This window comes from Monodelphis domestica, chromosome 5, assembly GCF_027887165.1.
Source record: "Monodelphis domestica isolate mMonDom1 chromosome 5, mMonDom1.pri, whole genome shotgun sequence".
NCBI classification, from domain to species: Eukaryota; Metazoa; Chordata; class Mammalia; order Didelphimorphia; family Didelphidae; genus Monodelphis; species Monodelphis domestica.
In genome coordinates, this window is record NC_077231.1 from 78189052 (window position 1) to 78212941 (window position 23890).

The 23890-nt window shown below is 38.0% G+C and overlaps 1 protein-coding gene across 11 annotated transcripts in view; it reads right to left on the bottom strand.

The window, feature by feature from the left end:
• Positions 1 to 22038, bottom strand: part of CEP83 (centrosomal protein 83) — a 125936-nt gene extending 103898 nt beyond the window's left edge. The window contains exons 1-4 of one of the 11 annotated variants that reach the window (XM_016425722.2): positions 21477 to 21726; positions 16406 to 16507; positions 15409 to 15449; positions 14883 to 14965 (exon numbers count right to left, since the gene is read on the bottom strand). The gene's annotated coding sequence lies outside the window, so the exon portion shown is untranslated. Of the gene's footprint in view, positions 1 to 14882; positions 14966 to 15408; positions 15450 to 16405; positions 16508 to 21476; positions 21728 to 21920 lie in introns of those variants that run through there. The other 10 variants (XM_016425721.2, XM_056800734.1, XM_016425720.2 and 7 more) reach the window with 10 other exon arrangements.
• Positions 22039 to 23890: the final 1852 nt, after the last annotated feature.

A 23890-nucleotide genomic window follows, 5' to 3' on the forward strand; every position in this document is an offset into this window, starting at 1 on the left:
TAAACCTGATGGTCTCTGGGTGGGGTCTCTTCCAGCTCTCAATCTATGATCCTATAATTCCCTCCTCCTCCTTGTAATCCTAGGATATTTTATTTTTCTGATCTTCATTCTTAAGACAAAAGATACCTCTATACGAGAGATTAAAGCAGAAATACAAACCAACAGGAAAATTCAATCAAAAAATTTCAAACACTTACATGACCTAATAAAAAATAATGATCCCAATCAAAACAAGTCTGAATTTTTGAGCCTGCTCCTGAACCACAGAGGACAACCCCTTTTCTCCCGAAATGGAGATGAGACAAGCCTCTCGTATACATCAGGTGCAGACCCTTCTCTCTCATACTCTGCAAATCTCTCTCATGCTCTGCAACTTCTGGCTGATGTTGCCTCCCCTGATCTTTCTTATAACCCCCATCCTCTCCTGATCTTTCTCCCACCTCACGACCAGCCCCAACTACAAAGAAATCTCATTCTGCTACCATACCTGTTCCTTCCAATGTTGCCTTGGCACCCCCCATGGCCAATTTCTAAGGAATCACAGACACCAGGTGACTACTATGAAGGCCTTTTCCTATTAAGGGAAGTGCCCAAAGTAGGATGCAATGGGGATGTGGTGACCCTAAGACACCATATTCTTTTTACTCCCCAAGAAATTAGAGAACACATAATATACCTTCATTTGAATCTGAACCTTTAGTTGTGACCAAGAAGATGGCTGATATTGCTTATCAATATGACCCGAACTATAAGGATGCTGAGAATTTCCTCAATTCTTTTCTAACTGAAAGTGAGAAAAATTAAATCATCCCACATGTTAACAAGGTCTGGGGCTGTAGTGCACTACACTGGCCAGCTCAGGATCCTGCATGGGATTATAACACTACAACGGACTGGTTTCAATTACATTGTTGTAGGGATGCCACTATAATAGCTATGTGTGAATTTCAAAACTATTCTAGCCTAATCAGACCATTCTTTAGAAGATCTGATTTAGCTATTTCCTGATCAATAACAATAGAGTTACTTAGAATAACAGAATCAGGTCTTGGAAACCCACATTTTCTACCCTACTCAGTGTAACAAGATTAGGAAAGGCTGCAGCAAACTCAAGATTTAATTATTTGAGAAAATGGCCTTTAACAGACATGTGAAAATAAAGGACAGACCTCTGGGTGGTCCTAAGTCAAGCTTGAGCCACCATAGGCACATGTGAGAAGCAGGAAGTGAGGTAGAGAACAGCCTCTGGAGTTCTCGGGACTTCCTGTGAGGAGGGCTAGAGTACAGTTCAATCCTGGAGTTTGAGGTTGGAGGAGCCCTGCAGACTGCTTTCCTTCAGATTGGTCAAGTGAGTGATAAGGACTGACCCCTTTCCCTGCCTTGGCTCTCCAAGGCCTTAAAGCCCACATTGGCTCAGCCTGAGCCAGAGTGGTTCTGAGTTAAACTCCTTTCCTTCTCTCCCTCTTTCCTTCTCTCCATCTCTCTCTCTCCCTCTAATATTTTCTTCCTCCTGTTGTAATTAAATCACCATAAAAATTTGGGGGTCAACATTTAGGCCTTGATATCTCTAAAGACAGATTAAGCAAATAAGGAGATAAAAAAACTCAGTCCCTGAACCACTTAAATTGGAAATAGAACACCTAACAGCTCTTTCAAATTTAAAACAAGCTATCCTGTTTGCCCCTGCTCTAGACATACCGAATTATTATATACATTTACCTTATATGTCCATGAAGAAAAAGGGGTAGCTTCAAGTGTTCTAACTCAACTTTTGGGACCACCTCAATGCCCAGTAGCCTATTATTCAGTTATTCAGTCCAACTTTACCCAGTAGCTGCCAAAGCACTACCATGCCTTAGAGGAGTAGCTGCCACAGTTTTACTAGTAGCCAATCTGCCGATCTGGTATTGAGATGCCCTCTGACAATAATGTGCCCACACAAGGTCGAGGCATTGTTATTAAGACATAGGACATAGGCATTTACTAAACAAAGGATTACTAGGTATGAAATAACCCTATTAAATAATGAACATATCATACTAAAACACTATGGAGTTCTTAATCCTGCAACCTTGCTCAGTGATTTGCCAATTTCCAGAGAACCTTTACACGACTGAATGACTTTAGTGTTCACTGTTGATAAACCTCATAATGATTTATTGGACACTCCTTTGGATGATTCAGATTTAATATTATTTACAGATGGTTCTTCATTTATGAGGGATTGTGTGTGCTATACAGGAGCTGCAGTAGTTACTGAATTTGATACTCTATGGTTAGCTTCCATAACCTCAAATGTAAGGACACAGGATGCAGAACTCACAGCTTTGAAATAGGCCTGTATTATTTTTTTTCATTTATTTATTTCCTTGTTTATTTTTTTTACATTATTTTTTTGATTTGGTCAATTTCAAACTTTATTCCTTGGTTACAAAAATCATTTTCTATTCCTCCCTCCCCTCCCCACACCTCTCCTATAGGCGACATGCAATTCCACTGGGTATTGCATGTGTCCTTGATCAGAACCCATTTCCATGTTGTTGGTATTTGCACTAGAATGTTCATTTAGAGTCTACATCCCCAATCATATCCCCTTCAAACCATGTCATTGAACAGTTGTTTTTCTCTGGTGTTTTTACTCCCACAGTTTTTCCTCTGAATGAGGATGGCGTTTTTTCTCCTATATCCCTCCGGGTTATTCAGGATCAATGGAAAAGTCCAATACCTTTGATTGTACCACAGTGTATCAGTCTCTGTGTACATTGTTCTCCTGGTTCTGCTCATTTTGCTCTGCATCAATTCCTGAAGGTTGTTCCACTTCACTTTATTATTCCTTTGAGCACAATAGTATTCCATCACCAACATATAACACAATTTGTTCAGCCATTCCCCAATTGAAGGGCATTCCCTCATTTTCCAATTTTTTGCCACCACAAAGAGTGCAGCTATGAATATTCTTGAACAAGTCTTTTTATTTATTGTCTCTTTGGGGTACAAACTCAGCAGTGCTATGGCTGGATCAAAGGGTAGACATTCTTTTGTTGCCCTTTGGGCATAGTTCCAAACTGCCCTCCAGAATGGTTGGATCAATTCATAACTCCACCAGCAATGAATTAATTTGCCACATCCCCTCCAGCATTCATTACTTTCCTTTGCTGTCATGTTAGCCAATCTGCTAGGTGTGAGGTGATACCTCAGAGTTGTTTTGATTTGCATCTCTCTGATTATAAGAGCAGGCCTGTATTATTGCAAAGGATAAAAGAGTCACAATTTACATACTCCTGATACGCCTTTGTCATATATCACGCCATTGGCATGCAATGGCTTCAGAGGGGACTCTTTTTAGCTGGAAAACATATTGCCAATGGAAACCTTATTACTAACTTCTTTCTGCCATTTAGCTCCCCAAATCTATAGCTATCATTCACTGCTCTGCACATACAGGTGGCACTGACCCTGTCTCCAAGGGAAATAATCAAGCAGGTATCGCAGCAAAACTAGCAACCTCAGAAGGCTCTGAATTAATTATGCCATTAACAATTATTGATGATTTAGATATATCCCTTTCTTAAAATGACAAGGAAGTGGAAAAATGGAAAAAGAAATTTAAAGCAAAACAGATAAAGTATGGGTATCATCAGATGGCAAAACCTTACTCCCTAGAGCTTTCTATAACCAGATTTGTCACTCTATTCATAAACATGGTCATTTTGGCACCCAAGGTATTGTAGACTCTGTTAAAAGACTATGAATAGCACCTGGAATAACTACAATTGCCTCCAAAGTATGTACAGCTTGTCCTACCTGCCAGGCCTTTAATCAACACACCTTTCAAGGAAAAACCTTTTGTGGACATCCTCTTGCTTACACACAATTTGAGCACCAACAAATTGACTTTATCTCTATGCCAAAAGCTAAACAGTATAAATTTTGTCTGGTCATAGTCAATCAACTGACCAGGTGGCCTGAAGCATTTCCTACTGATCATGCCACAGTGGCTTTTGTTGTAAAATTCTATTGAAAGAAATTATTTTTTGTTTTGGCCTGCCAGCACGTATTGATTCAGATAAAGGAATTCATTTAACCGATTCCGTATTATCTCAAATTTATTTATGTCTGGGGACAACTCCTAAATTACATACACCATATCATCCCCGAGCTCCAGTCAAGTTGAACAAATGAATAAAAAAACTTAAAACCATGATTGGCAAATTATGCACAGAAACTCATTATAAGTGGCCTGAAATTCTACCTCTGGCCCTATTTTATCTCAGAAGCAGACCCAGAGGTGATTTACACATCTCACCATTTGAGATGCTATTTGGACATCCACTTATTCAGGCACAACCATTTGCCTCTGCCTATACCTCACTGATAGAAAGGGATACAACCATTGCTACATATATCAGAAAATTACAAACAAAATAGAAAAATCTCCCCAACTCTGGGGTTGCTATTCAAACAGGCCCCATTGATTTCTCACTTCATGATTTAAACCCAGGCAATAGTGTGTACATAAAGAATTTCAAACATACTAGGTCAACTGAACCTGCTTATGATGGCCCATTTCAGGTCCTACTAACTACACCAACAGCCATAAAAATTGGAAAGATGGACTCATGATTCATTGTCACCATGTAAAATGAGTACTTTCTGTTGATGGTGAATAATTGATTGCACTGATTGTATTTGACTATTGATTGTCATTGGACTTCTTTATTGCTGGATTTGTACTATAGTGTTACATTTTATTTGATTGATCCTTGTATTTGTACAAATCCTATAGGGCAACACATAGAAGAAAACCTGTATTAGTGACCTATATTGACCTATTGTGCCTTTTGTAACATTTTGTGCCTTTACTAATTTTTTTTGCACTTTCTTGAATGTATTATCGCTTTGTCTACCTCATTTGCACTCACAATGTGGATCATGGTTAAGTCAAAGGGGAAATGGATTTTTTTTTTAAACTAGTCCTTATACTTTACCTTTGTAATTGTGAAATATACACAATTTTAACATTTTATTTTCTTCCTACATGTGTCATACAGTATTTGATTTTTTTCCTTCTTTTCTCAATTTTTTGCTTTTGACACACATCACTAGGATTGAAAATTTTTAAACTATTTTTACTTTTTGCAATAGCATAAACTAAGATATCCGTTTACCTAGCATATGAAACACATACCCAAAAAATTTTGGACTATGGCAACCCGCCACTAGTTATTTAACTATTATGAGACTTTTGCTTGATGACTATGTCTAATCCAAGGTCAAATGGACCACAAAGGAGCACAGAAATTGACTTGCAAAGTGCCAAACAAGCACACAAAAAAGTGAAAGAAAGCAAACCAAACTTGCGGGGATTGATGATATTCTGCACAAAAAGGACAATGACTTGATCATGTGTGAGACTCAAGGTTGTGGCCATTTAACATGTGTTAAATGCAGGACTTCCTTGTGCCACACTCTATATCAAGCATATGGCACCGTTAGCTCTGGCGCCATTATCCGGAAAAAACGAAGACAAGGGTTGAACCAGGAAATTCTATTTCCCATTTGTCTTGAGATCTAGTCTCTTTTTCTATTTTCTCTTATGATGTGACAACTTACTGTAGTCCAGACTGCTAAATTGGGTTAGTGACTAATTTTTGTACACTTATGGGACATGGATCACTACAAGAACCTGTTGTGAGTTATGATTTTTTTTCCTCCTTCCCAGAATTTTTTCAAGTTTTCTTTTTATATTGTTTAACTGACTCAGAAGTTATTTTTTATTTTAATTTCTTTGATTTCTTGATGTTTTTTAATACTTAATTCATATGCCTGATGACTCAACCATGTATCCCTGTGTAATTCCTACATGCATCCCTGTATCCTCCTGGGGGGGTGGGTGTATTATTATTTTCCTCAGGGGGGAACTATGTTATTGTTGTGAACTTTGACTTGAATTTGAGCCAAATTTAGAACAAGAGACTACCTCCCAGAATCTAAAAGGCACCAGGAAGATACCTTCAGAGACCACACGATGTATCAGAAGATCCAGAGTGAACTTTGAGGTGTGGCAAATTTGAACTGGGGGGGGAAAGGGAGGGGTCTGAAATGCTTTTGTTTTGAATGTACTCTCTTATGCCAAAGGGGACTGCCCCTAATTGGCTTTTTGTCAATGCACCTATCATTGGTTTTGTTCCTTTTCCCTTTTATTTTCCTCTCATCCCCAAATTATTGTAACTTCCCTTTAAAAACTGTAATATTTGTTCAAGTTATAAGTTAGTTATGTTTTCATGATCCATTGGGGAGATTGGTCTCCCAAAGGATCACAGGGGTGAACTTGTTGATTTAGAATCTTGAACCCTAGAGCCTACCATTTCCCACAATCCCCGTTTCCCTTTCCTGTTTGTGTGTCTCTGTGGAGGGAGCTTGCAATTTCTATTTTCCGCCCACACTCTCTCTGGTTCCATGATGGAGGAGGGAGGAGCATTTTTTTTAGTTTGGCTGGCCTAACTTCCTTATACTTCAAGATAAAGATTTTATTAAATATAATACTTGGAGTACTAGATATTAATTTTAATCTTTACATTCCTAAAATCAGTCTTTCTACTTAGGCATTTTATCTCATGCCTATTTATCCCCTCTAGTTTTTCCCCTCCATTATTCCCTCTTTCACTTTCCATCTTCCCTATACTTGCCCCTTCCCTGATGCCTAACTGGGTCTCCCTAATCTTTAAGTTTTCATTTGACTGCAATACCCTGTCTACACCCTAGTCTTACCTTTCACTCTTTTCTCAACACCTTTATAATCTACCTTCAGACTGAACTACCCACAGTTGCCACACATTCCAAAAAAACTATCAGTCTAACCTCTAAATCTGTTGACCTATTCTCAGTTAAGTTCTTTTCCTCTGTAACATATTGGTGTTACAGCCTACTAGGAGATATACCTCTCCTGGATACTATTATCCCTTGACACTGTGATACTGATATCTCTCCTACTCATCTAAAAACTTCTCATTCTCATTTGTTCCACCATCATACATCCTCTGCCCATTTAAAGTAAGTAGAATGAGGTTCTCTCCTGGGGCCACTTCTCTCATTTGGTAATCTCATTTTCCATAGTAATCAGTTCTCTCATAGTAATCACAGTTCAACTACTATTACTATGCAGATAACATCTCTGGCCTCCCAAGTTATATCATCAATTTGTTGTTCGGCATTTCATATGGAATTTCTCATAAGCATCTTAATTTCAACATGCCTTCCCCCAGTCCCAAACCAGTCCTCTTCCTACCTTTCTGTAGAAGGCATCATCCTTCTAAGTTGCTTAGGTTCAAAAACTCAGACTTATCCTCTAATCATTCTCACTCAGCCCACTACCCAATCTTGTCATTTCTATATCAACATTGCCTCTGCCATCCATTCCAATTTCTGCACTCACATGGCCACCATGCTAGTTCAGGCCTAGTTCACTGTTCTGGACTCATCTCTCACACCATTCCAATCCAGGCTCCAGGTCATTTCCTAAAGTACAAGTGTGATCATGTTTCCCCTTTACTCAAAGTTCAGTGTCACCCTGGTCTTGTTTAGGATCAAATAGAAATTCATCAGATATCATTTAAAGCTCTTCCTAGCCAGGCTCCACTCTACTTCCACCTCACCTCCATACACTGAGTGGTCCAAACAAGCCACCCTCTTGCCATGTGTACTTAAAACCCTGCCCCCAGACTCTTCAATGGTTGTCTCCATGGTTAGGATGCATGCCTTCCTCTATTCCACTTCTTGAACTCACTGGTTTCCTTCAAAATTCGATTCAATTTCTACATGAAATCTTTCCTGAATATCCTCCCCCACCCCTCCATAAGCAGCAAGTGCTTTTCCCACCAAGGTAACCTTGGAAATCTTCATATGTTTTGTCTATATGGTTCATTCTATTCTAACACTTAGTTTCTAAAATGTGAATTTGTTCCAGCATGACAGATATATTAGAGAATAATATGAGCATCATGAGAATTTCTGTAAATTTCACATCTGCTTATGCAGGATTTTAAGAACATAAAAAACTATACCACTTCACAATAACTCACAAGCTGCAACACTTTTGATTTTTCCAAGATAAAATGTCATATTTATCATATATTTCCTGGATTAGGGAATGGTGCTCATCCATTCCCTTCATTCCCTTTATTTACATCTCCACTTACAAAGACATCATTCTAGTTCAGATCCTTCTACTCCTCACACCTGTACAATTGCAATAGTTTCCCCTCTCCAATTGATCCTCTACATTAATGCCAAATTAATTTTCTTAAAGTCTGACCATGGCATGCCCTTGCTCAAAACTCTCCTTCAATGAGGAAAACTAAAATCAATTCTCTTCAAAGACGTATTCATGTAAAGTAAGAAATTAAAAATAAAGAACATGAGTTACCATTTAAAAAAAAAGACTCCTTCAATGGTTCCTTCCCTCTTTCCTTCAAGATAAAATGCATTTTTTTTCTTTTGCATTTAAATCTCTCACAGACTTATGAGAAACAACACTATCCACATTCAGAGAAAGAACTATAGGAATAGAAACACAGAAGAAAAACAACTGCCTGATCACATGGGTCAATGGGGATATGATTGGGGATATAGACTCTAAATGATCACCCTAGTGAAAATATCAGTAATATGGAAACAGGTCTTGATCAATGACACATGTAAAACACAGTGGAATTGCATATCAGCTGGGGGGGGGGGGGGTTGGAGGAAGGGAGGGAAAGAACATGAATCTTGTAACCATGGAAAAATATTCTAAATTAGCCCACCTCTTCTCTTTCAGATTTTTTCTTAATACAGAGAAATTCTTTCTCTCTCTCTTTTTTTTTAGCCCTTATCTTCCTTCACAGAATCAATACTATGTATTGGTTCTAAGGCAGAAGAGTGGTAAGGGCTGGGCAATGGAGGTTAAGTGACATCCCAGAGTCACACAGCTAGGCATGTCTGAGACTATATTTGAACCCAGGACCTAACATCTCAAGGTCTGGCTCTCAATCCACTGAGCTGCCTAGCTACCCCTGGGATTATTTTTTTTTAAAGGATAAAAATCAAAGTTCTCATCTATACAATTGACAGGTGAGTTCTTACTCTGTTTTTTACCCCCACTCATTCTCAGGTAAAGGATCATCAACTAATAGGGCTGGGAGGGATAAGAACGGAAGATATCAAAAGGGAAGCAGAAAAAGTCACCATGTGGGACTCAATTCTGGGTGCTTCATACTTTCCCCAGGTCTCAATTTTTCCATCAGAACAAACAAAACTATTACCTTACTTACATAAAATTAATATCAATACCTGAAGATGTTTGTTAACAACAGTACTAGTAGAGTTCCACACAGAAGATAGCAAAAGACAAACTAGAGGATGAATACAGGAAAGGAGGGATAAATGTTTCTAAAAACTTAAAGAAAAAGCCCTGAAAGAACCTATCTGGACAAAAGCCCCAAAAGCTTTTGGTAAGCTGAAACTTAAAGGCTCCCAAAGATCCTAAGCCAAAGTCCTTGATATTCTGCAACATCTACATTCCAGACAAACTGGATGCTCCTCTCTATCTTGGTACCTCTAGCATTTAGTACAGAAAGCACATATTAAGCACTTAATAAGTAACTGCCACCTAATTTACAGCATAACCCTGGAAGTGGCATCCTCACTCCTGCCTTTGGCCTTTTTTCTGGACAGGCTATTCCTCCAGATATGGCAGGCACTATCTCCTCACCTCCCCATCTCAGAATCCCCAGCTACATTCCAAACTCAGAGCAGGGACCATCTCTTACACAAAGCTATGCATGACTCTCCTGGTTGTTAGTGATCCTCTCTTCTCAAATTACTTTTTATTTATATTTCTAACACATATCTCTAATAGAATGGAAGGAAGGGCCTTGAGGACAGGAGCTGGTTTTCATTTTTGTTTTAATATACCCAGTAATTAGGACAATAACTTACATATGGTAGGTTCTTAATATACGTTTAATTCTAACATTTCATTTTAGGGGTAAAGCTGGTATTCAGGACAGCCCACACTCTAATCAAGTATACCAGATTAGAGGGAGGGGATCATGATTTAAATCCTTGCTATGCCCCCTTGATATCTGTGTGACCTTGGATAAGTCATTTCCCCATTCTGGGGTTCAGTTTCCTTATCTGTAAAAAGAAGGGTTGAAATAAATGGTCTCCAAAGTCTCAGGTCTATGATTCTATAGCAACAGGAACAATAACAATAACAATAACCTAACATTGTTTTCTTCCTAGCCATCTTGTGAGAGAGCTACTTTGTGTAGTATGATTCTCATTTTCCAAATGAGGAAACCAAGTCTCAAAGAAACTAAGGGACCTACCTAGTGTCATGCATTGAACTGAGAAATCAAGATTTGAGAATAGACTTTCTAATAGTCTCTGTGCCGTGCATAGACTTAATGTTGAAAAAATGACTGCTGAATTGAATCTTTTTCCTACATCACAGTATTTCTCAATCCTTCTCCTGAATTTAAGGGCTATATCTCCAAGTATCTATGATAAATGCTAATCTAATACTCATCTTTCCCACAAAACCTTCTCTTCCTGCTAACACATCCATTTCTCAGCTTTGATGTCATCTTTCTGTCCCCAGTTACCCAGGCTCAAAGGTTCAAGATGAATGCATTTTGGCTTCTGCAGGGAGCTTCTGGTCTCATTCTCCTAGGTCCTGTACATCCTGTAGCTCTTCCATCTGTCATTTATTTTCCACTCCACTTCTAAGTCCTCCCCTTCAGAAATTACTTCAAGACCTCAAATCTAAAGTCAACATCAGTTTTTATTCCTTCAATCCTAAACACTTGCCAGAATAATCTTTTTAAAGGCAAAACTCTGATCATATTCTTGCCTTTTGTGAATTAGGGAGTTGTTACTCTTTTTTTTTCCTGAGTGATTATCTTTCCCTTCTCCTCTGTGGAAGAGTGGAAAGGAGGTATCTATCTAATTAGCCAGTGACTAACTAGAACCATTAAATCGACACCAAAAGCCTAAAAGCAATTATGGAGAGATGGCCAAGAGTATTGTTCAATAACTATAAAAAAACTTTTAAGTCCAATGCCAACACTTGGGTGGAAAAATCCCAATTTCAGCAGTATCCTGCTACAGAAAGGGCTGTTCTTATGGTCGACCAGAAAAGTAACAGTAAATTCAAGTATAGACTTCATGGAGGCAAGTTGGACCCATAGAAGCAAGTTCAGATATCAAGCAAAAATATCTGTACTGGGTAGCTTTCTTTTATATGCATTTTCAATTACTGTTCTGTTGCAAAGTAAAATGAGCAGAACCAGAAGAAAATTGTACACAATAACAGCAACACTGTAAAGAGTAACTGTGGAAGACTTAGCTTCTCTGATTAATTCAATTATCTGACAATTCCAAAAGATCTATGATGAAAAATGCTATCTACCTCATGAGAGAACTGATGAACTGAGTGCAGATTGAAGCATATTTTTTCATGCTATTTTTCTTGGGTTGTGTTTTCTTTTGCAACATGGCTATTATGAAAATGTTTTGTAATTAACCTGTATAATTCATATCATTTAGCTTACTGGGGAGTGGGAACAAAAGAAGGGGAGAGAATGTGGAATTCAAAATTTTTTAAAATAATGTTATAAAATTTAAAGTAATTAAGAAATATTTAACAATACAAATATATATACATATGTATATATATATATATATATATATATTTTTTTTTTTTTACACAGACACCAAGGCACAATGATGGCAGCATTAGCAGAAAAAAGTGGTCAGCAATTGGATATGGCAAATCTCTGAACAGAGAAAAGTCAAGCAGGCTCCCAAGTTCATGGAGCTCAATGATTTTTATAAGTTGAAACAGAATAAGAAATCAGAGTTTCTTGGATCTATTCTGAGAAAAACCTGAGTTCCCTTAAAAGTAATGTGATGGCTTACCACATATTTCAAAAATTCCTCATGGTCTACCAAATAAAACAAAACTTCACCTTAGCTTTTGATATTCTAGATCTATCCTTCCAGCCTAATGTCCCACTATTCTTCCTAACATTCCCTGTCTTCCTAACAAATTATCCTTGTCATTTGCCATTTCTTAAGCCAATGTAAACTCTCTTGCCTTCCTACCATTGTTCAAGCTATTCCATTTGCCTGTCCCACACAGGTCAACATTATACCAATTCCTTAGGTCTCAGTTCAAATGACATTGAAGGATTTCCACCTATTTCAACCCCTTGCCTGGCCCTACAAAAGGCTCCAAAACCTGGCAGCTCTGCTCCTGCCTATAGGCTTTTCAGAGAGGTAGAGTATGGCAGCTGGGCACTTTCATTGGAAATATACCGCTTTCCCTCTGCCCATAGCCAAAAGTAATCTTTCCTTCCTCCCTAGTCTCATAGCATTTTTTTGTAGCTAGTTCTCTTAGAAAATGTATCACATAGTATGTTTGTATACATCTTATTATTCCTACAATCCCACCCAATGCCTAACTCATTGTCCTGTATAAAGGGAATCCCCTCCCCATCCCTGATTGTGGCCTTACTTCCAGCATCCCATTTGCAAACCTGCACAGGTGACTATGCACAGGTGATGTGTGTGTGGGAGGTTAAAGGAAGGGGTGAGGAAGTGCATTCTCTATTCCCTGGAGCCAAAAGGTGTGGTGTGGGAGGATGGCTGAGGGCCAAGTAAGAGAATGGCTGAGAGTCATGCGGGAGGAGCAACATGTAGTCATATAATTTAGATTAGAAAATAGCTTTAATCTCTATCTGCTTTCTTTATTCAAGTAATAATTAATAAACTCCATGGAAACTAAGAACCTGGAGCTTGTAATTTAATTGTAACAGTCCTGAATATAACTGTTTGCATTTATATAGTTTTCTGAGGTATACAAGGTACATTATATTCTACCACATTTTTATCATCATTCTTTCAGGAAGGTGTTCCTTGGATCCCCTTTTACAAGTGAGAAAATGAAGGCACAAAAGAATTAAGTGATTTGCCCAGATAAACAGCCCACACACTCAAGCTAGAAACTGAACCAGGATATTCCTAATGGGAATTTCAAAATTATTCCACCCATCCAAATCAGACCTTTCTTTAGAAGATCTGATTTAGCTATTTCCTCATCAATGTTTAACAATAGATATTTGGAATAATGGAATCAGGTCTTGGAAACCACATTCTCTACCCTACTCAGTGTAACAAGATTAGGAAGGGCTGCAGCAAACTCAAGATTTAATTATTTGAGAATATGGCCTTCAACAGACATGTGAAAAAAAAAAAGGACAGACCTCTGGGCGGCCCTAGGTCAACTAGAGCCACCATTATTGGCACATGTGAGAAGCAGGAAGTGAGGTAGAGAACAGCCTCCAGAGTTCTCAGAGCTTCCTGTGAGGAAGGCTAGAGGAGTTTGAGACTGTTGAGGCTGGTGCTTGGAGTTGGAGGAGCCCCTCGAACTGCTTTCCTTCAGATTGATTATGTGAGGCCGCTTTGGCTCTCAGCCTGAGCCAAAGTCTGAGTCTGAGTTAAATTAATTAAATCTCTCTCTCTCTCTGTCTCTCTCTCTCTCTCTCTCTCTCTGTCTCTCTCTCTCTCTCTGTCTCTCTCTCTCTCTTTTCTCTTCTCTTCTCTTTTCTCTCTCTCTCTCCCCTTTCTTCCTCCTGTTTATAATTAAAACACCATAAAAATTTGGCAGCTGACTTGAGTGTTTCATTTTGGAATTACATAAGTGAATTCCTTGGCGACCTTAAATTAATATATATCAGTCTTTTAAAGTGATTTCAATATCACACTAATGAAGCCTAATGTTTTATCTCTTAGGTCACACTATTTCTGCATGAGAAACGCTATTGAAAAATGAATAAACGTTTTGACACCTAGTTGTTATTTTTCATAAAAGCAAGGAATTTATTCTAGCAGTTTATATTACACAAAGTGAACCAAGATTTGTAATATTCAGCCTCTGAGCTGGTTCATGAGTAAAGGTAGGGTTTTTCTGATCCTGAATCTCTTCTAGAATGTCAGTTTTAAATCAAAAAGTACAATTCAATTTAACAAGTATTGAGATTACTGTGTATATGCACCATTCAAGATACAAAAGAATTACAACAAAAGCTTCAAAGAATTTATATTATTTTCAAGAAAATAATTGCACATGAAGTAATCAGAAAATGCAAGAGAAACTAAATGTCGAAATGAGTGTTACAGACCCCAAGTAGGTACAATTCAAAAGGCTCAAGTTGTTAAGAAAGCTTTCATTTGTTTGTTTTTTAAATAAGTAAGATATGAAGGACAATAAGGATTTAGTCAAGAAATTTAATGCCATGCATACTAGACAATTTATCCTATCTCTTTTTATCCTTAGGGCAGATTTTTGTCAAGATTTGTATAGTGAAGTTTCCTTTAACTTGTCAGAGCAATAAATTAAATACTGAACAAACAATTGGAGAAGTGTATTTTTTAAAGTAATCTAATTTTAAGTCCTTGATTAATAAACTTCATATGCTTTAATGAAAATGTATATAATTTGTAGTTTTTTAATAGATTTTAGTCTGTCTATAATTTTTATAGTCCTATAACATGTTGCCAAAATCTAGCACTTAATGACAAAACAACAGCTTGATCCTATATAGTTCCCATATTAACAGAATGATTGTTGATAAAAAGACTTTCCCTTCATGTAAACAGAATCTCAGCAAATCTACTGTTTTATCCACTGGATCCTTAGGTTGCCTCCAGATCAAAGAAATTTCTTATTCTTAGGCTTCAAGAGCATTTTGGATTTCAATATACTCTACACAAGCTGAAATTTGTCCTGGCACCATCACCAGTTCATACTTTGAAATCACTATTTTGTTTCTTCCTACCTGTTGCTGACATCACACCCAGATTCCCATCCCACAGGTTGATGACATCTATCAAAGGCTTCTGGTTGTACTATTCTTCTAGGCTAGAATAGGATAAAGAATTAAATAAAATAAATTATGCTTTAAATTATGCTTACTAATCTGAGTTTTCAGAACTTAGATTCAATGCCCTACGTGCCTTTAAATGAGAAGCCATTTAGGTTCCATTCAACCTATTTCTGATCAAGTACTTAAAGTTAAAAATACATGATTATTAAATTTACTTATCAGTTTTTGCTCAAATTTTCTATATCTAGGCCAGATGAGGAACCTTTATTCAAACCCTTTCCTTAATAAGTTCTTCACAAACATTGTAATTAATTTTCCATTCATAAACTATAATTATCCAAGTACATTTACTACTTGCATTTTGAATTTAGCAATTTTGTCAACCTTTGTCAAATTATGTTCCAATCATGTCCTAGGTCTATCTTATAGTTAAAAAGGTAAAACCTCTCTATTTGCAGAATTCAAAGATAATCCTCACCTGCTGCAAAAGAACTTTCAGCGATGGTTTTTTAAATCCTCCTTGTTAAAAAAAGAAAGCAGGGGAGGAGAAAGGAAAGACTCATGAGACAAATCCCTAAAGCCCACTGTTACTGTGTAAATGGTTGCTATGTAATACTGTAGTTTTGTTACTGGGCAATAAGTAGGAAACTGGGGTAGAAAACAGGCTAAGAAACTGACATAAAGCTCTGAATGTTTAGGTGATCAAAATAAGGTTTTCAAAAATCGTTAAATTGTTATTTTGTTTTAAATTTTAAAAAACACATTACCTACGACATTTTTTAAAAATTAGCATTAGATTCAGAACCATATTTCTAAGTAAAATTGTGGGATTTGCATCTCTGAAGATATTTTAGAAAAAGCTCTTGAGGTTGGGGGTAGTGAGAGGCTTTAGATGTACCACATTCTGGAACAGATGGACAATATGACCAAACAATATGAGTTTATACTTGGCCATTATTCATGAGTCAGAAAATAATTGAGTTTACTGTCTTTCCTTTCATGTAACATGGTTTTTCCTGCCCCAGGCAAAAAAAAATTACTAAATTTGATATTTAGAATTTCCTCCATAACACAGGGTAGCCTTGTTGAAACAAATAAGGTCATTTTGAGTGGACTCCCTAATTAAGGGAACTAGCTAACAATATAAACACTAATAGACATGAAATAAATTCTTATTAGCCTTATGAGAAAATCTAATGGTAAACATTATTGATATTTAACAAATATTGCTATAGTTGTGACCAGAGAAAAATGGAAAGAGAAAACTCATGAGCTTCTAGAATCACTTTTTAAAAAAATAATTGACATCTTTAATGTTACAAAATGATAACTAATGAAGAGATAAGAGAAGGACCAAATTCCCAACCCTAATCTTCTTAGGAACAATGGGAGCAACAACCCTGAGGGAACTTCACTGGGGCTATCACATGGGAAAACCTCACATTTTTCTTCACTTTCTAGGAACAGAAACTTACCTTCCCAGTTCTAACAAATTCCCTTCCTTTATATTCTATTTTTTTCTTCACTTCCAACTCTCTCTCATTTACCCTTTTCACCCTCAACTTTCTCTTAAATTCCTAAGTAGAGACAGAAGGAGGGAAAAGAGATGGTTAAGTGGAGAAGAGAAAAAAATGTGTGGCCATTCATAATTATCATTATCCAACATTTATTCAGATGTATATGGCATCAAAGATACAAATGTTCATGGTCCTCAAGGACTACACAATGTAGTTAGGAAAACAAGGCATACATAAAAAACTAAGTAATACAAATTAACTTATGCCAACTACCAAGCAAGTCTTAGACTAGGATAGCTCGTAGATGGTGTAACAGAAATATACTTTACCTGGGCAGGATTTAGAAAAGCATTTAAGAGGGAGAAAGTATTCCAAGCTTGAGGAATAGTTTAAATCAGCAAAGACAAAAAAGGTAGAAAGGCAAAGGCAATGTACATTAGTTAGTGAAGAGACCTATTTGGCAGGAACAAGTGTTCACATTGTAATAAGACTAAAGATAGCAGGTTGGAGATTGTAGAGGGCTTTGAATGTGAGACTAAAGATTTTTAACTTTATTCAGTCATATCCATTTAATGTGTGTGTGCATGTATGCATATACTCACATACATATGTACACATAAGGATATATACGTGTGTGTTTAGCTCTCATACATTATACACAGTCAAAGCAAAAGAAATTTGAGAATAGTAACTGTGGCATCTAAACCATTCTGGGCAATTCACAAAGTTTCATTATAATGGAATTAAAATGTTTTTGGAAATACAAAGCAGTAAACCGACCAGAAGTTCTTAACCTCTTTTATTGTCTCTTACCCCTTTGGAAGCTTGGTGAAGCCTTTGAACCCCTTTTCAAAATGATGTTTTTAAATGCATAAAATAAAATTCAGAAAGTTAAAAAGGAAGCCAATGATAAAAGTTTATAGATCCCAGGTTAAGAACTCTATGAAGTGAACATTGCCTAAGAAACTTGTCTCATGGGCCACAGGATTACAGGATATTAGAATTATAAGGGCATTAGAGATCCAAATCTGTCACTCTCACTGCCGCCCTCATACACATATTTTACAGATGAAAGAACTGAAGCCTGGAGAGGGTAAATGATCTGACTAGTATCCCAATGTAATAGAGATTTTAACTCATCTTCTCATTCTCAACCCAATATTCTTTCCACATACCCCCAATTACTCTGCAGGTGCCAGGCAGATTGAGAATTCCTTCAGCCCTAAATGCAAATGTTAAATATTATGGGACTTTAACTGATATTTGTGTCTGATATCAAAAGAAGGAATTGCTAATGATCCCTGATCAGTGAGAAGGAGCACAATATCAACAATGTATGCCAAGGCAGAGGACCTATCTCAGAGGATTCAGGGAAGCAGTTGTTTGACAAGTGCTGAAGTTAGATTTCCCTGCTTTTATATGAGCCCAACACATAACTGAGGTTGGCTTTAATTTTGTCTTGCTATCCCTACAATTGGAGTAGAAATCAGACCAGGAAATTATATTTCCTTTTTCCACAGACTTTTATCCCTTTTTTCTTCTTTAGTACAGCAATTTTCTGTAGTCCTGGCTGATGGTGGGTAACTGTAATATTGCTGCACCAGTCCTGCATACTTGTCCTTGATTGGACTTTGATGGTGAATTAAGGAACTGTTGTGATCTTTATTTATACTCATTTATATACATATATACACTCATTTATATACATATACGATTTTAATATTTTTCATTTAATTTTTCTCTCCTCTTATTTTTGGGAGAATGGATTCATATACCTTATAACTTAGCCTTGCATCCTGTGATCCTGTGTTGATTCTATTGTTGATAAACTCCTGAGGGGGATTGTGAAATTATCTTAAAAGTTCAAAGCCTAAGATCTTTGAAAGTGATTTTAGGAAAAGATACCTATACTTGGAACCAGGAAAGCAGACTGTCTGGAGATGTTGTAAAGATGCTTGCAGAAATCAAACACTATTATCAGGAGATTCGAGCTAACTTTTACATATAATAAAATGAACTGGGGGGGGGGGGAATGAGCCCCCCATTTATCCTGATTATAAATACTTATGCCAAAGGGGAGTGTCCCCATAGTGGCTTTTTGTCAATGTGCCTATCAATCATTTTTCTTTCTTTCTTTCTCTTTCTACTCTCAAAATTGTTATAACTCCCTCCTGTAAAAATGGAGATTTGAACCCCAGACTTCAATCCCCAAAAGTCCTTGGCACTTCCCAGAATGCCCTATAATCTCACCTGAGATCCCCACCTGGGCGGAGAACAAAATTTGTATTTAAACTGACTGTACCGCCTACTTGGTCTCCCTTCTTCTGCTTCTAAACACACGCAGGCAAGATGTAAGTGGCTGTGAATGGGCTATGTGCCCCAGGCACGTGCTTTCTTATTTTGTATTTTCTTTATCTTTGATTTCTAATAACCTTTAATAAACCTCTAAAAATATAATACTTTTAGTAGAGAAACTAATTTAACTGTTACACTCCATAAAACACAAAATATCTTTTCCTTGTCTTATACCCCTCAGTGAGAAAATCCTAAATGTATAGATTCCATATATAGAATGATTCACTGGGGAGAATGACGTTAATCTCCCAGAACCAAGAGTGGGGAGACTTTAACATGCTGGTCTCCCTAAGAATCAAGTGGGGGGGGGGGGGTGATGTAAAATACCCCCATCTTGCAGCACCTCAATGGTGGGGCATAGGTGTCGGAGTAACATCATATCTGACAGCCTGATATTGAGCGTCAATGTGCCAGAACCAGTTTAACGTCACTAATGGCATGATGTTTGGAAGCCATTGGTCAAGGAAAGGGAAGTAGAGCTAACAGGGTTTGAAAAGTAACAGTGGGAAGCCCAGTAGCTCTCTTGGCTTCTGACTCTGGGCTGCTCCTTAACTGACAATGCCAGCTCTGGTGAGCAGAGGCTTGGCCTGAGCCAGCAAAATGGAGAATGAGATCTAGAAAGGATTTGCTCTAACTCTCTCTTTACTGATAAATGCTTATAAATATGGTAATATAGCCTCCAGGTCAATTTTTATTTATAACACAAATATTGAAAGATATCCCCTTCAGAACACTTCCAAACCTCCTATCTTTTATATAAAACTATGTCAAATAGAGAATAACAAAAAAAAATCTAAAATTGTTTCAAATAGAAAGTCAAGATCTAATTTGATTCCCTAGAACAATGTGGTGCCATTCCTTAAAAACAAGAAGAATGTAAAAATATCTAAAAAACTGTGCTTGGAATCAAATTCCACCACCAGAGAAATGTAGAGATCAAGATAAGCATCTAAAAATAAAACAACATATTCACATAACTGAATATTGTGGTACCTAGGTTCCTTTGAATCCAAAAATAAATTTCAGGTAAATACATTTTATATTTAAAATTAAATTGCGGAGCAAATGCTCACTGCATATTAGACTTGTTTACAGATAAGCTTCTGTTACCAAGCAACAATTCCTAAACAATCTAAAAACCTAGTTGCTAAGTTTTAGATCCATTCAAGTAATTTGTGTGCACAAACCTATTTGTGAATGTCATAAAAAATGAATATCAAAAACACTAAAATTATATTTTGCACTCTCCTAACACTAATCATCTCTACCTGAAAACATAAGATTTAGTTCACTTTCTTTATTAAATAAAGCTTCAACCACTACCATCAAGGCTAACTGAACAGCTTTATGCCTGGCAGCTGACATTTTAAAAAGAGCAGAGGTTGAGTTTGCCTAGAAGGTGAGAAGCTAAAAATTTAGTAAAATATACAATCACATCTGGGAAATTAACTTCAAAATTTTAATGTCTCTCAATGGGGTCACAACATGACAGACAATATATATGTATATACATATATATGTGACATTAAAGAAAAGTGCTAGTACCTTTCTATCACAAATGAGAAAAAGTAGCTATGACATTGATCAATTTGGCAACACAATCAATGGTGCCCCTTTTTGATATTAAACTTAAGTCTATGAGAAGATACAATTGAATTCAACCATCATTTAAGAACCTAATAGGTGTCTGGCACAATAAGCAGTGGGGATATAAAGGCTAAAAATGTTAACAGTCCTAATTCTCTAGGAGCAAATATTCTATATTATAATCTCATAGATTTAAAACAAGAAAAGTTTTTAAAGATAATCCAGTCCAATGCCCTCAAATGAGGTAATCCAAAAGGGGTGAAATGAATGATCTGAGTTCATATATTTCAATTAAATTCGGTATTTATTGAGCACCTACTACTTTCTAGGCATTGTTAGGCTAGGGATTAAGGGGGAAAGTTTCCTGTTTTTAATTCTAGTATCACAAATCCTACTAAATGTAATAAAGACAGGAGAGCCTGGATTAGAATCAGTCTTTTGAGTACAAGTCCATACTCTATCCCACTACACTACACTTCAGAAAGAGGCCAAGATTTGAAATCAGATACTACTGCTTCTAAAGCACTTATTTCTGTCTAGTCTTGGTGGCCTAGAGGAGAAAGTACTGGACTTAGGAGTCAGGAAGACCAGAGATCAAATTTTGCACCTGAGAAACTTGATGCTAGGCAAATGGCTTGGCTTTTCTTAGACTCAGCACTCTCATGTGTAAAATAGCGACATCGGACGAAATTATCTCTAGGCTCGGTTCCTTCCAATTCTAAATCTAGGATTTTAGGATTCTGAACTGTTTAATCTCTCAGTTCTTCATCTACAAAACTGAAGAGGTTGGGTTACATGATATCTAAAGTCCCTTCTAGTTCTAGACTTACATTTCTTAATTTCTCTGGTCAGGCTACACCACTCTCTCTCTCTCGACTCTGCATCTAAGGCACGGGTGAACCAAGGCAAAATTCCCTTGCCTCCATCCCCACCACTTTTGTTTCCCTCATTCCTAACGCCCCGAACGAGGGGCTAAGACCAAGGAGGGGAGCAAGACTACTCGTGGGTCGGGGTGCATGGGCCCGTTACCTTGCCGGCCTTTGGTCCATGCGGGCCACGACCCCTTCCCCCATTCGAGGTTACCTACCACGGCTCCTCCACGGTCCTTTCAAAGTACGCTCACACAACTGACAGGGGAGGAATGTATGTGGGCTTCGGACATCGCCGCTGCCAGCCAACATGCCCGCAGCTCCAACCCAAGGCCTCGGAGGGGTTTTCTACTCGCACACGTGGAGGTTAAGCCTACATCCCAAACTGGACATTCGAGGAGGCGCGGGCTTCGCAGGGCGGACTCAGCTGACTGCTGGACGCCGCGAGAGATAAACATGGCGCAGGCGTAGGCGCAGGCGCAGAAGGTCGTGCCGGTTATCACCCCGCCCCCACCCCGTCCCAGAGAGCTCCCAGGGAAACCCCGGGCAGAAAGGCCGAAGTCGACCTCACAGCGCGCGGCGGTCTACGTCTCAGAAGGACCTGTCCACTTCTCTATGTTGGCTAGCCGTACGGGCTGGACCGAGACGGACCCAGCGCTCACCTCGCCGGATGGGACTTCCCCGAGACTCTCCAAGGAAGCCAGACTCGGGTCTTTTCGGCGCCCTTCACGATCTGATTCGGGTAAAAGATGGGAAGTCCCGCCTCCTGAGATGACGTCAGAGGCGCCAGAAGGAGGGACGACGCAAGGCGCGCATTCAAACCTAAAACCCCGGGAACCGGCCCGGGACGGTTGTAGGGGAATAAAGAGGGGGCGGTCTGGGAGGCGGGAAGTGGCGTAGAGGCAAGAAAGGAGGGAGGTGATAAGATAGGTCCCTATGAAAGATGTGAATGGGGTCTGAGGGGGAAGGTGGTCCACCAATCCGAGCCCATCATTTCCTTCCCAAGACCACTCTTTTTGCCTTAAGGATCAAGTTACTCTCTTACAAAGCAATTGAGCAGAGGAGAAAAAGAGAGGACAAACATTTATTAGGAATTTACTGTGTGCCTGGCCGGATGCTAAGCGCTTTACAAAACATTGTCTCACATCCCCTTTTTAATCACGATAAGATAGTTTACATTTATACAGGGCTTACTTATAATCTTACCAATTCTTATTTATAATATTACAAGTTAATAACTGACTTATTTATATGGTACCAGGCACTGCTAACCCCTAATAGTTATTTTATTGATCAACATAACAAGGGATAGAAGGGAAGGACTATCATTATTCTGATTATAATAATAATAATGGCTGGCATTTATGTGGCACCTTTTACATGCCAGGCTCTGTGCTAAGTTCTTTACAATTATCTTATTTGATCCTTAAAACAAGGTATTAGGGGGTAGGTTCTATCATTTTTCCTATTTTAATAACAATTGCTAGTGTTTCTATAGCATCTCCTCTGTCCTAAATCTCATTTGAAACAAGGTATGGGGGAAAATGCCATTATTCTTAATTTGACAATAATTATAATAACTAACATTTACATAGTATCTACTATTTGGTAGGCACTGTGCTAAGCATTTTACAGTTATCTCATTTGATCCTCATAATAACCCTGGGAGATAGGTGCTATTATTATTCTCATTTTAACAACAATTATAATATCTAAAAGTTTATATAACACCTACTATGGTCCAGGCATGGTTGATACCCAGAAAGCTTAAAATTATGGCAACATCACCAAAAGAGAAATGATTGACATTAAAATGTGGCAGAACATTTTGACCACACCATCTCCATGGAGCTAGTCTGTGGTACTCCAGAATTGTAACCTTTGTGTAGCTGTTCTCTAGGCTGCTTCAAGAGTTAGAATTAGATGGAATAGACCTCCGAGAAGCCAGTGCCATACTAGGGTCATGATTATGTTTGTGTCTGGGCCCTCCTGTTATGCCAAAGAATTCAGTGTATCAGTGGGGAATTGGACTTAACTCCCCCAGTGGTGGTGAAGGAGATTATACCCCCTTTGCTAAAGGAATGTTCTTCTTGATTCCCTCCCCCATTATGTATGTGGTTCTTTGAAGAAAGATGCTTGCAGAAACCTACACTGCAAAAGAAGATCCAGAATGAACTTTTGGGCGCAATCGATTGAACAAAAAGGGATTGAACATTTATTGTAAATGTATTCTTTTATGCCAAAGGGGACTGCCCCCTAATTTGGCTTTTTGTCAATGCGCCTAGCAAAACATTGGTTTTTACTTTCTCTCTTTTCTATTTCTCTTTAACTATTGTAATTTCCTCTTAGAAATTGAAATATTGTATACATCTCTAGTTAGACGTGTAAATCTTGAAATTTCTCAGACTTGTGAATGTTAAAAATTTCCACATTGAGGAATCCTCCATTGGAACAAATTCTCTACTGGAAACATTCCCCATTTTGATGTGAGAACTCGCCAGGATCAGAAATGGGAGGACCTCTACTCCACTCACACTTAAGACTGCTTTAGGGGAGAAAACTCCTTGCAATGGGAGGACCTCTATTCCATCCATACTTAAGACTGCTTTAGGGGAGAAAACTCCTTGCTAAA